Raw genomic sequence first — 14,377 nt, forward strand, 5'->3', positions numbered from 1 at the left:
TCCCTCCCTTCTTCTTACCTTCGCGACGATGTTCAAAATATGTTTTCTCTCTCAGAGGGGCCATGACGCGGCAGCCGTTCTTCCAAATTGCACACAGCTGCCTCGAAGCTTCTCCTTTGACCCAGCTTCCTGTTTCTGCCAGGGTGGATCATATTGGAGGAGAAGCCTCGGGGCAGCCGCGTGCAACCTGGAAGAACGGCTGCCACATCATGGGCCCCTCTGAGAGAGAAAACCGATATTCTGAAAAAGCGCCATGAAGTTGAAGCGAGGGAGGGAGATGACAGCCAGAATTCATTAATAAATTTTTGATACAGTACACTACATCGCGTTTTCTTCGTTCTTCAGAGCAAAATTTATTAGCAATCCTAACTTTGAACCATATTAACACTAGAAGAAACACTATCTTTTCAGTAGTTGCCCCAACCCTCTGGAATTCGGCACCAAATGCTCTAAGAGAGATAAATAATCTCGAGAAATTTAAATTTTTTCTTAAGACATTCCTTTTCAAAGATGCCTTTCAAGCGTAAATGTCCTTTTAAGGATTTTAATTTTTTAAAAATCTTTTATGAGTCCGCTTGTATTGGACTTACATGTTTTTAACCCCTCCCTTTTGTTTATACCTTTATACCTTACTTTTCTTTAATCATTGTAGGTCTCCCCTTTTTTCCACTCGTATCCGTTTGTCCAGTCGAGTACGTTATTGTTTTGTCCTGTATGTTTATTTTGTTAAAGTTATGTTAATTTGTATTATCTGTTTTCACCCTATTTTAAAATGTATAACCACCTTGAAATAAATTCATAAGGTTGTATATCAAATTTTTAATAAACTTAGAAACATGATAATAAACTTGAAACTTGAGATGACCAGACAAGAGGAAGAGATGCCAGGACCGCGGGGCCCCAGGCATCTGCCCTGTTTGCCCTCCCCTAATGCTGGCCCTGATGGTAAGTATAAAGGCTGTGTAGTAACTATTGGGGAGTCAATATGTAGAAATGGGATTTGTATACAGTACTCCCCCGATATTCGCGAGGGTTCCGTTCCAGGAACCCCCGCAAATCTTGAAAAAACGCGAATACGGTTTTTCATGGGGGAGACTGGAGAGGGCAGCGGAAGAGGCAGGAGAGAGCAGCCTTACCAATGAGGAGCTGCGTGTCAAAACAGCTCCTGATTGGATAAGGCCCGACTTAGTGCAGGAAGAGGCGGTCGGAGCATACCGCGAGTGGTTTCCTGCACTCGCCGGCGCTCCGGCTGCTCTCTTCTGCCTCTCCTGCTGCCCTCTCCTTGTCGGCGGTTCGCGGTCAGAAAATACCGTGAATGACCGGGATCGCGAACCACCGGAGGAACACTGTACTGCCTTTTTGTAGTTACACAACCACGCTCAAAGTGGTATGCATGTACAGTATACAGGTACTTATTTTGTACCTGGGATTATGATAGATTAGGTGACTTGTTCACAAGGAGAAGCCCTGGGATTTGATCCCACAGCTCACAAGCCTTCCCCAGATGTCAATTATGATGTCACAGAGAAATTCCTGGGCTAGCCAGGCAACGATTGGCTGGCCCGAAACCTTCTCTCCAACGTCAGATTTGACGTCGGGGGCAAGGCTTGTGGGCCAGCTGCTGCACACGCCATGGCCCATCCCCTGCATGGACTTGCTGCTGGGGGGGATGGAGCGTATCAGCTACGGGTCGGCTTCAGGGGTGGGGGGTGGTGCAGCTAGGGTGCAGATGGAGGCAGGTAGACAACCCTGGTAGTGATGGCTTCAGAGGGCGGCAGGCAGGTATCTCAGCGGGAGGCAGGGAGGGATCCTTGGTGGTGGCCAGGCCGCGTACCCCGAACAGGCGGCCCGCATACCCCCAAGGGTATGCATACCGCGTGTTGAGAAACACTGGTCTACACCCATAGAGTTTCAGTTTTCCGCTCTATAATAATCAGCCTGTCAAATTCAAGTGGCAAGTTCCAGTATCAACACCTGGCTTTGAATTATTTCTATAGCACTCCAAGACGTACACAGCGCTTTAACAGAGTCACAAAGAAGAAGAAGCAGTCCCTGCGCCAAAGAGTTTACAATCCAAACAGCCAAGACAGACAAACAGGATGTCTTGGATGTAGTTAAGGGGAACGGTTAATCACCTGGCTGGGTTGGAGGGCAGTACAGGACAATCAAGCCATTGTGACATCACTGATGAGGTTGGCTCTCATTGGTGGAATGAGGCATTATGACATCACAATCTCATCTCTGCTTCCCAAAGACTGAAACTCTTCATACTACTACTATGAATTATTTCTATAGCACTACCAGACGTGCGCAGCGTTGTACAGAGTCACAAGAAAGACAGTCCCTGCTCAAAAGAGCTTACAATCTAAACAGGCAAGACAGACAAACAGGATGTCATGGATACAGTTAAGGGGAACAGTTAATCAGCTGGCAGGGATAGTGGGCAGAGGAGTAGGGTTAAGGACTGAAGGCTGTATCAAAAAGATGGGGTTCCAGTCTTGCTTTTAAACAAGGGAAGGGATTGGGCTTGGTCAGCATGATTTAACTATGCTGGAGCGCCCCCTGTATGTAAAACAGCTTTAAATGGTGAAAAACCTTGAGCTAATTACCCACTACCTTTCTATATTGATAAGCTGTTGTGGCATCAAGATTTTCACAATGACCATATTTCTAAGCTTGTAAAGGTGAAACAGAAACGGGAATATAAGAAATGAGAAAAAGAAGCCCTCTGGACTAACCAGACATTTCTCATCTTCTCCATCACCTCTTTTAGGACCTTTCAAAATGAAGAAATGCCCCAAACCTTCCAAGACTGAGCCACCACGTGCCACGATGTCTCCAACTAGGGTTACCATTGGCTCCAGAGAAAAGAGGAAGGATTGAGACATCCGGCTTTTATCTCCATTGAGAAAACCTGACTGTCTCAAATTGCCTTCCTTCTTCTTGAGCCAAAAGAGATGTGGGAGAACAGAAACAGAAAAAAAACGTGAGCTCTTTTGCCTGCATCAATCAGGGTCTTCTGAAGCAGCTGATTGTGAAACGCTCAGGACCTGAGACCCATTTGTACTCATTCACAAAAGTTTACATGCAGCTAAGTTTAAGCATTTTTTACTTTTTGATGTGGTGAATTAACTCTTTGTCTTGCGTGTTCCGTATGTCCGTGGCCTGATGAAGTGCGCATGCGCGACTACAACTGCCCCACACTTGCGGCCCTTTGGGGCAGTGGCAGCAACCGAGTGGTGGAGAGCAGCCCAGCTCCGCCCGTTGACCTTCCACAAACCTCCCGGCTCCAGTGGCGTAGGCAGCATTATAAACACGCTGCTTCGCGCCCTTCTACTGCCGATTTCCTCTGACGCGTCTCTAATGACATCATCAGAGACAGACGCGGGAGAGGAAATCGGCAGTAGTAGGCCGCGAAGCAGTGTGTTTAAAGTGCTGCCTACGCGGCTGGAGCCCAGAGGTTTGTCGGCGGTGGGAGGGTCAGGAGCAGGCCAGATCAGCAGAACAACGGCAGTAAAAGAAGGGGGAGGGGCTGAACAGAGCAGGCCAGATCGCGGTAAGAGAAGGGAAAGGGGGGTGGGGGAAAATGCTGCTACTGCTATACAGGGACTTGGAGGGGAAGGGAAATGCCGCTGCTGCTTCTGCACAGGAAAGGGGGGGGGATAAGAGGGAAGTGGGACGGAAATGCTGCATAGGGAAGTGGGATGGAAATGCTGCTGCACAGGGAAATGAGGAACAATGACAGACAGCAGCGGGAGGGAGGGAGACAGAAAGAAAGAAAGACACAAAGGCAGGGAGAGGGACAGAAAGACAGACAGAGAAAGGGGGCTAAGGAGAGAGAGAGAGTCAGCGGGAGGGAGACAGACAGACATATATTCTAGCACCCGTTAATGTAATGGGCTTAATGACTACATAATAAAACCCTAAGCGGCGCATGCGCACTCCTACCTGCGTGTTCCATATGTCCATGGCCGGAAGGAGTGCGCTTGCACGCCTACAACTGCCCCACACTCGCAAATGGAGAAGATACAGAAACAAAGAAAGACTGACAGACAGCCAGGGAGAGAGACAGTAAGACAGGGGGCCAGGGAAGAGACAGAGACACACAGGGGGACAGAGACAGAAAGAAAGGGGGGCAGGGAGAGAGATAAAAAACATAAAGTAAGAAAGAAAGAAACGCCTCAGCGACCCATTGTGCTAAAAGTCTACACATCTATTCTAGCACCCGTTAATGTAACGGGCTTAAATACTAGTTTAAATATATTAAGTAAATTGATAAAAAGCAATTTGGGCTAGATTCACTAAGCCCACCTTACCTTGCAGGTCCATGTTCGGGCTCCCTATTCACAACGCGTCCTTATGCTAATTAGGCCGATATGAGTCACGCCCCCAATCAACCACATGGATCACAGAAGAGCGATCCTGACGCAACTTTAAAAAAAATTTTTTTTAACTTTTTTGTAGCCCAGAAAGCCCATGGTTTTAACCCGCTTTAAACCTGCAGGTTAAAACCATGGGCTCGCAGTGCGGGGAAGGGCTGGAGAGATTCGGGGCGGCAGGCAGGAGAGATCTGGGGACGAGCAGGGTGGCGATTCAGCAGAGAACAGGACAGCAATTTGGGAGAGAGCAGGCAGGAGAGATCGGGGAAGAACAGGGGGACGATTCGGGGCAGAGCAGGCAGGAGAGATCCGGGCAGAGCAGGGTGGAGATTCATGGCACAGCAGGAGGACAAGATCCAGGGAAGAGCATCGGGGCGGCAGGCAGGAGAGATCTGGGGACAAGCAGGGTGGCGATTCAGCAGAGAACAGGACAGCAATTTGGGAGAGAGCAGGCAGGAGAGATCGGGGAAGAACAGGGGGACGATTCGGGGCAGAGCAGGCAGGAGAGATCGGGGAAGAACAGGGGGACGATTCGGGGCAGAGCAGGCAGGAGAGATCCGGGCAGAGCAGGGTGGAGATTCATGGCACAGCAGGAGGACAAGATCCGGGGAAGAGCAGCGGGGCGGCAGGCAGGAGAGATCTGGGGACGAGCAGGGTGGCGATTCAGCAGAGAACAGGACAGCAATTTGGGAGAGAGCAGGCAGGAGAGATCGGGGAAGAACAGGGGGACGATTCGGGGCAGAGCAGGCAGGAGAGATCCGGGCAGAGCAGGGTGGAGATTCATGGCACAGCAGGAGGACAAGATCCGGGGAAGAGCATCGGGGCGGCAGGCAGGAGAGATCTGGGGACGAGCAGGGTGGCGATTCAGCAGAGAACAGGACAGCAATTTGGGAGAGAGCAGGCAGGAGAGATCGAGGAAGAACAGGGGGACGATTCGGGGCAGAGCAGGCAGGAGAGATCCGGGCAGAGCAGGGTGGAGATTCATGGCATAGCAGGAGGACAAGATCCGGGGAAGAGCATCGGGGCAGCAGGCAGGAGAGATCTGGGGACGAGCAGGGTGGCGATTCAGCAGAGAACAGGACAGCAATTTGGGAGAGAGCAGGCAGGAGAGATCGGGGAAGAACAGGGGGACGATTCGGGGCAGAGCAGGCAGGAGAGATCCGGGCAGAGCAGGGTGGAGATTCATGGCACAGCAGGAGGACAAGATCCGGGGAAGAGCATCGGGGCGGCAGGCAGGAGAGATTTGGGGCAGCAGGGAGAAGGGCTTCAATGGAGCTGGAGAGTTGGAGAGACGTTTGTGACTGGTTCCCAGCAGTCGCTTCCTGGGTTGATCGGCCAGCCCAGTCGCTTTCAAAACTTTCTTTGGTGAATCGCGTCCCTGTCCACTTTGCATGCGTTTCCCCTCATTTGCATGCACGGATTGGAAGCGGATCGCAGGAGAGGTTAGTGAATCGGGCTAGAGGGAAATCTGGTCGCAAACCGTTCGGTACACGATCGGTTTACTCAGTGAATCTAGCCCACGATACACTCATTATTGTGCAATGACAGAGAACTGCAGACCGGTGAGTCTGACCTCTGCTCCAGAGAAAATGGCGGAAGCACTGATAAAAAAAAAACATCGATGATCATCTTGAAAGAAACGAACTTCTGATAACCAGCCAACATGGTTTCTGCAAGGGGAGATCGTGCCTAACAAACTTATTGCACTTCTTCGAAGGAATTATATTACATTACATTAGAGATTTCTATTCCGCCATTACCTTGTGGTTCAAGGCGGTTACAAAAGAGATAAAAAAACCAGAGGGTTACAATGGAAGAACATTTGTCCTTCTAGAGAGGTAAAGAGTAGGTAGCAGAACGAGACTTGGGGGTAATCGTCAGTGAGGACATGAAGTCTGCCAATCAAGTGGAGCAGGCTTCGTCCAAGGCAAGACAAATCATGGGCTGCATACGAAGGGGTTTCGTCAGTCGTAAGGCGGAAGTCATTATGCCATTGTATAGATCCATGGTGAGGCCCCACCTGGAATACTGTGTGCAATTCTGGAGGCCGCATTATCGCAAGGATGTGCTGAGACTGGAGTCGGTGCAAAGAATGGCCACCCGGATGGTCTCGGGACTCAAGGATTTACCATACGAAAAACGGCTTGACAAATTACAGCTATACTCGCTCGAGGAGCGCAGAGAGAGGGGGGACATGATCGAGACGTTCAAGTATCTTACGGGCCGCATCGAGGTGGAGGAAGATATCTTCTTTTTCAAGGGTCCCACGACAACAAGAGGGCATCCGTTGAAAATCAGGGGCGGGAAACTACGAGGTGACACCAGGAAATTCTTTTTCACTGAAAGAATGGTTGATCGCTGGAATAGTCTTCCACTACAGGTGATTGAGGCCAGCAGCGTGCCTGATTTTAAGGCCAAATGGGATCGGCACATGGGATCTATTCACAGGGCAAAGGTAGGGGAGGGACATTAAGGTGGGTAGACTAGATGGGCCGTGGCCCTTATCTGCCGTCTATTTCTATGTTTCTATGTTATGTAGTTTCAGTGTGGCGGGAAGAGGGAGGGGGGAAGTACGTTAAGTTTGAAGTTAAGGCTGTTTCAGGAATTTCTTGAAGAGTATAGTTTTTATTTCTTTTCTGAACATCATAGACATCATATATCTAGATTTCCAAAAGTCTTTTGACAAGGTACCCCATGAACGCCTACTTCAGAAACTGAAGAACCATGGGGTGGAAGGAGAGGTACATAGATGGATTAGAAACTGGTTGGCGGGAAGGAAACAGAGGGTAGGAGTAAAGGGCCACTACTCGGACTGGAGAAGGGTCATGAGTGGTATCCTGCAGGGCTCGGTACTCGGGCCGCTGCTATTTAATATATTCACAAATGATCTAGAAACAGGGACGAAGTGCGAGATAATAAAATTTGCGGATGACACCAAACTATTTAGTGGAGCTCGGACTAAAGATGATTGCGAAGAATTGCAAAGGGACTTGAGCAAACTAGGGGAATGGGCAATGAGATGGCAGATGAAGTTCAACGTTGAGAAATGTAAAGTATTACATGTGGGAAGCAGAAACCCGAGGTATAACTATACGATGGGAGGGATGCTATTGAATGAGAGTACCCAAGAAAGGGACTTGGGGGTAATGGTGGACATGACAATGAAGCCGACGGCGCAGTGCGCAGTGGCCGCTAAGAGAGCGAATAAAATGCTAGGTATAATCAAGAAGGGTATTACTACCAGAATGAAAGAAGTTATCCTGCCGTTGTCTCGGGCGATGGTGCGTCCGCATCTGGAGTACTGCATCCAATATTGGTCGCTGTACCTTAAGAAGGACATGGCGTTACTCGAGATGGTTCAGAGGAGAGTGACACGTCTGATAAAAGGTATGGAAAACCTTTCATACGCTGAGAGATTGGAGAAACTGGGTCTCTTTTCCCTGGAGAAGAGGAGACTTAGAGGGGATATGATAGAGACTTACAAGATCATGAAGGGCAAAGAAAGAGTGGAGAGGAACAGAAAGAGAGAGAGAAAGAGAAAGATTGGAGGAACTGGGTCTCTTTTCCCTGGAGAAGAGGAGACTTAGAGGGGATATGATAGAGACTTACAAGATCATGAAGGGCAAAGAAAGAGTGGAGAGGAACAGAAAGAGAGAGAGAAAGAGAAAGATTGGAGGAACTGGGTCTCTTTTCCCTGGAGAAGAGGAGACTTAGAGATGATAGAGACTTACAAGATCATGAAGGGCATAGAGAGAGTAGAGAGGGACAGATTCTTCAAACTTTCAAAAAATAAAAGAACAAGAGGGCATTCGGAAAAGTTGAAAGGGGACAGATTCAAAATGAATGCTAGGAAGTTCTTCTTTACCCAACGTGTGATGGACACCTGGAATACGCTTCTAGAGGACGTAATAGGGCAGAGCACAGTTCAAGAAAGGATTGGACAATTTCCTGCTGGAAAAGGGGATAGAGGGGTATAGATAGCGGATTACTGCACAGGTCCTGGACCTGTTGGGCCGCCGCGTGAGCGGATTGCTGAGCACGATGGACCTCGGGTCTGACCTAGCGGAGGCATTGCTTATGTTCTTATGTTAACTTGAGCCGTTTCCAAAGGTGGGTTTTCTAGTTTACCGACAGGGTGATTTTCCCTTGTAACGTTTTTCTGAGCACAATGCAAGTGTGACTTAGTAAATGCAATGAATATTTTGATATATGCCCAGAATGCATTCATTTGATCTATCTCCTTCTTCTGGAGCCACGCGGTAACCCTATCTTGAACTCTAAGCAGATATTTTTCTCTTCCTAATGGCCATCTTGATTGAGTTTGGACTCTCTGCAGTGACAGTTTCTGCTGGAATCGGACGGTTAGACGCTAATTGAACTCTGGTGACCTTTCCCTGTTACAAAACTGTCAATACTCCTGAAGCTCAGCTTTGAAAAGCATAAACCATTCCCTATCTTTTGAAACTCTTTTGAATTATGAGTCCCTGCCAGCTGCATTCAATATTTCTCTTTTTTTTCAAATTATATGCCACTGCATATTTGTCTTTTCTTTTTTCAGACAAAATAACCCCAGGCAACCCAATTTCACATATTAATTGTGGGTTGTTGGGTTTTTTTCTTCTTGAAATCCACTGTTCTTTTGAACCTTTTCTCGCTTGACAATGCTGCATTTTTATGTACGGATCAGTGTACATCATGAGATCTGAGTAATGCTTTGCAGAAGGACAGCTGGATTTCCCTTGACTGAAGCAGTAAAAGTCAACTAAATTTTGCTATTTGTTGGCTTTAATTGCTCGGGATAATAACGTGCAAAACTACCCAGCGCACAGTTTGCATAGGACTCTATATAGGTGTAGAATTTTGCTCTGGCGGCAGCAGGTAAAACTCCCCTCTCGACATCTCTCCTTCGCAGAAATCATGCAGCAGAAGTTACGGCAAACGTCTGCACTTCAGGTGGCTTCCTCGACCTCGGCAGTACGAGGTGGGGTGGGGGTGGGGGGGTCTGGAAAGTTCTCAGCCCAACTAAGAACAAGTTTACAAGTTTATTTAAAATTTAATAAATCGCCGAAACATAGAGGTCCTTTTACTAAGGCGCACTAAGGGCTCCTTTTACGAAGCTGCGTTAGCGGGTTTTTTAAAATTTATTTATTTATCATTTTACAAAAAAAATTATCAAGCATTATATCTTGTATAGTAAGATTGTATCCTTAAACATCTATATATATATAAAATCGGAGGTATGTATGTGTGTGTGTATGTGCCGCGATCACACAAAAACGGCTTGACCGATTTGAACGAAACTTGGTATGCAGATCCCTCACTACCTGGGGTGATATGTTCTGGGGGTCTCACGGCCCACCTGCACACGTGGGCGGAGCTACAAACAGAAAATCAGATTTCACCCATTCGTGTCAATGGAAAAAATGTAAAAAGCTGCCATTCTCACTGTGACCAATTTGGACGAAACTTGGTATGCAGATCCCTCACTACCTGGGGTGATATGTTCTGGGGGTCTCACGGCCCACCTGCACACGTGGGCGGAGCTACAAACTGAAAATCAGATTTCACCCATTCATGTCAATGGAACAAATGTAAAAAGCTGCCATTCTCACAGTAATTCACAAACGGCTTGACCGATTTGAACGAAACTTGGTATGCAGATCCCTCACTACCTGGGGTGATATGTTCTGGGGGTCTCACGGCCCACAACTCTATTTTGCTTGCTCAAGGGTGGGTTCACCCAAGAATTTATATGTTCTTGCTCCAGGAGGTGAAACTAAAATTGTTGTTTATAATCACGTTTTGCGTTAGTTGTATTGTATTCATTTTGTCAAATATTTCACTTTATAATTTGAATATTGTACTTTTTATTAAGCTGTAAAAAAATACTTTCATTCACCACTATAAAGTATCTTTATTTGAATCCATTTACAGTGTTATTGCTATAATTAAATACCCGTGCAACGCCGGGGCATCAGCTAGTATATAATAAGAAGAAAACATATAACATATTCTCTTACACTTAAGCAATCTATAGTCCCCAATTATTGGATCCAAGATTTTCAAAGAGTGACTTTATAAATTAAAAAGAAAATAATAAGCAAGACAAAGTGGCTGAAATCGAAGGGAGTTTTCTAATCATGAGTCAGTTATTATTCCAGTTGTTCTTTCGTTCTCAAGACGTTTCAAAGCCACCAAATTTGTTAGGTGCATTGGATCAAAGAAAACATATTTATCTAAACCATGAAGAACAACGCATTTACAGGGAAATCTAAGAAATTACTCCTGGTTTTTAACAATAAAAACTGCTTTCTCCGTTTTTGAGTCTCTTTGGTAACGTCTGGAAAAATCTGTACTTTTTGTCCCAGGAACTCTTTAGTTCTATTTTTAAAGAACAACTTCATAATCCAATTCTTATCTGGTGCTAAAGCATGATTTTACATCTGCTGGGACTGTGACTTTAGATCACCCTGTCATTTTAATTTTAGTGGCAGGAGCTATACTCGCTATATTACAGCTATACTCGCTCGAGGAGCGCAGAGAGAGGGGGGACATGATCGAGACGTTCAAGTATCTTACGGGCCGCATCGAGGCAGAGGAAGATATCTTCTTTTTCAAGGGTCCCTCGGCAACAAGAGGGCATCCGTTGAAAATCAGGGGCGGGAAACTACGAGGTGACACCAGGAAATTCTTTTTCACTGAAAGAGTGGTTGATCGCTGGAATAGTCTTCCACTGCAGGTGATTGAGGCCAGCAGCGTGCCTGATTTTAAGGCCAAATGGGATCGGCACATGGGATCTCTTCACAGGGCAAAGGTAGGGGAGGGACATTAAGGTGGGCAGACTAGATGGGCCGTGGGCCCTTATCTGCCGTCTATTTATATGTTTCTATGTTTCTATGATTATTAAGACGATATGGCCAGTATCAACAGGCCTTATATGTTTTTTTCTCCCAGCTTGATCGGTCATTGAATCACTGTATTCATGAATGGAATGAATTTTAATTATATGGAATAGATGAACTAGAGCTGTGAAATAATAAAGTATTTATATCGTTACTCATCACAGAATACTATTCATTGACTCCCTAGCAGTGTGTAAGAAGAAGGCGTGTCACATTGGGGCAGCCATTGAGTGCTCAGGAGAGATAGCAGGCACCTTTCTGATGCTGAAGGATTTCCCTCCGCACAGTAGCACAGAAAGGGAGGTCAGTGCTTGGCATGACTATGCCATGCACCCCGTACTCTTTCCCGCTGCACAATGCGCCCCCACCCCTACCCCCACATCTCTTGAAAATTTCAATGGCACTAGCAGCATCTTCCACCTGCTGCTCATGCTGGCCTCAGCTCCCTTCTGAGGTCACGTCCTAGTCCTGCGACCAGGAAGTGATGTCAGACAGGAGCCAAAGAGGTACACGGGGGATAGAGAGGAAGATGGGCACCGGCGCCCCCGCAAAGCTGGCACCTGGGGTGATTTCTCTCCTCCTCCCCCCTACACCCCTTCGGGTTCTAGTTTGACTGAGGGCAGTGTGTTTTTCCTCAGGATGAATATACTGTTGCTCCAAGCCTTTGGTAGGGTACATGAACAAGGGATAGATTGGGAGGTAGGTTTCAAATTGCAAAAGTCCCTTACATTACATTAGTTATTTCTATTCTGCCATTACCTTGCGGTTCAAAGCGGATTACAAAAGGAGTTACCTAGCCATTTCCAGAGGAATTGAAGAGTAGAGCTTCAGAGAATTGGGACGAGTCTTGCGGTGTTAGTTTGTCTTCAAGGATTTCTTGCAGGATTTGATGGACCTAGGGTCTGTTCCGGGGATGGCACTTCTTATGTTCTTATGAATGATTTGTAGTCTGGGGTCATTATGGGATCCGGAAGGTTCGCCCCCCACATTTCGCCCCCAGCAATTCGCCCCTCACATTTCGCCCCCCACATTTCGCCCCCAGACACATTTCGCCCCCACACATTTCGCCCCCCGGATGTTTCGCCCCCGCACATTTCGCCCCCGCACATTTCGCCCCCGCACATTTCGCCCCTGATTATGTGTACTGCACATTTCGCCCCTGAGCGTTCCTCCGTTCTCTCTCTCTCACTCTTTATGGAGCGAATACCCAAACCACCCTCCATCCCCTTATTTTAATTCTGGCATCTTCCCTTGCTGGATGCAGCTATCTCTATAGCGGCAGAGCAGTGCACAAGGCTGCCTGCCTGGTCCCGCGCCTCTTCTGTTCTCGCGGGAAGTGGCACGGGACCAGGCAGGTAGCCTTCTGCGCCGCTCTGCTGCTAGAGAAGGGGAGACAGCCGCGTCAGCCAACCAGAGCAGTGCACAAGGCTGCCTGCCTGGTCCCGCGCCTCTTCTGTTCTCGCGGGAAGTGGCACGGGACCAGGCAGGTAGCCTTCTGCGCCGCTCTGCTGCTAGAGAAGGGGAGACAGCCGCGTCAGCCAACCAGGCAGGCAGCCTTGTGTGCCACTCTGCCGCTAGAGAGGCAGCAGGAGACAGCGAGTCTTGCTTCCCCCATCTTCTTTCTTCCTCCCTCCCCCCCCCCCCCAACGCGGGACCTGGCCTGCCCCGGAACTCTTCCTGCAACAGCAACTTCATGGCCGAGGTTAGAAGTCTCCTCCGATGGATACAGCGCCGTGGCTGCCATAACATTTAAAATAATAGTGATCGGGGGGGGGGGGGAGAGAGCAGGTGTGGGGAAGTCCGGAGCTGCAGGGCCGACATTAGAGGCAGTGAGAACAGCCAGCTGTGCACTTTGAATTTGTAGCCTGCCGTCGTGTCGGCAAAGAAATCGCCTGCGAGAGGAATAGTCTGACACTCAGGGGCGAAATGTGCGGGGGCGAAATGTGCGGGGGCGAAATGTGTGGGGGCGAAACATCCGGGGGGCGAAATGTGCGGGGGCGAAATGTGAGGGGCGAATTGCTGGGGGCGAAATGTGGGGGGCGAAACTTCCGTGAACCGGTCATTATCAGTAAATTGGAGAGTTGGTAGTCTAGTTTTGCTGCTTGTGTGGCTAGAAGGCCATCGTACAGTTTTTTTTGTTTTACGTCTCTGATTGGGGGATGTGTGAATGGTTTGTGGGTTCTCCTATGTCTGGTTGAGGTAGTTTGGATTTGGCGGTTGTTTAGATGGGCTGGGCTGTCTCCATTTATGGTTTTAAATAATAGGCAGTAGAGTTTGAATAGTACTCTTGCTTGTATTGGGAGCCAGTGTGAGTCGAGGTATGCCGCCGTGATGTGGTCGTGTTTCCTCAGTGAATAGATAAGTCTTAGCGCTGTGTTTTGAACTGTTTGTAGTTGTTTTATCATGGTTGCGGGGCATATAGAGTATGTTGCAGTAGTCTAGAAGACCTAGGACTAGGGATTGGACCAAGAGCTGGAATTGTGTTCTGTTGAAGAATTTTCAAATTTGTCTTAAGTATCTCATGACCGCAAATGATTTTTTGTATTGTTTTGTTGATTTGAAGTTGCATGGTACAGCATCTGTCTATCGTCATTCCTAGAAGGTTTAGAGTGGGTTGTATGGGGTTTGTGATTGAGTTTATTACTAGTTTTGTTATGGTTGGGGTTTTATTATTTTTGAGGAGATTAAATTTTGTCTTGTCTGGGTTCAGTTTCAGTTTGTGATTTTTCATCCATGTTGCTACTGTTTCAAGTGTCCTGTGTAGTGTGTCTGTCATGGAGTACGTTGGTTGGTCAAAAGGAAGGAGAATGGTAATGTCGTCTGCATAGCTATAAGCCTAATTTGTCCAGGCAGGTGCCAAGGGATGCAATGTAGAGATTGAAGAGAGTTGGGGATAGTGGAGATCCTTGGGGTACGCTGCAGGGGTTGGACCATGGTTCTCATTTTTATTTGTTCAACTTTACTCTATAAATTCTGGATTGTAGGAATCTTTGAAACCATGTGTGTACCTTATCTGTGATTCCTATTGTATCTAGTATTTGTAGTAGGAAGTTGCGGTCCACCAGGTCAAATGCTGCGGTGAGATCCAATTGTATA

This window comes from Geotrypetes seraphini, chromosome 1, assembly GCF_902459505.1.
Source record: "Geotrypetes seraphini chromosome 1, aGeoSer1.1, whole genome shotgun sequence".
NCBI lineage: Eukaryota > Metazoa > Chordata > Amphibia > Gymnophiona > Dermophiidae > Geotrypetes > Geotrypetes seraphini.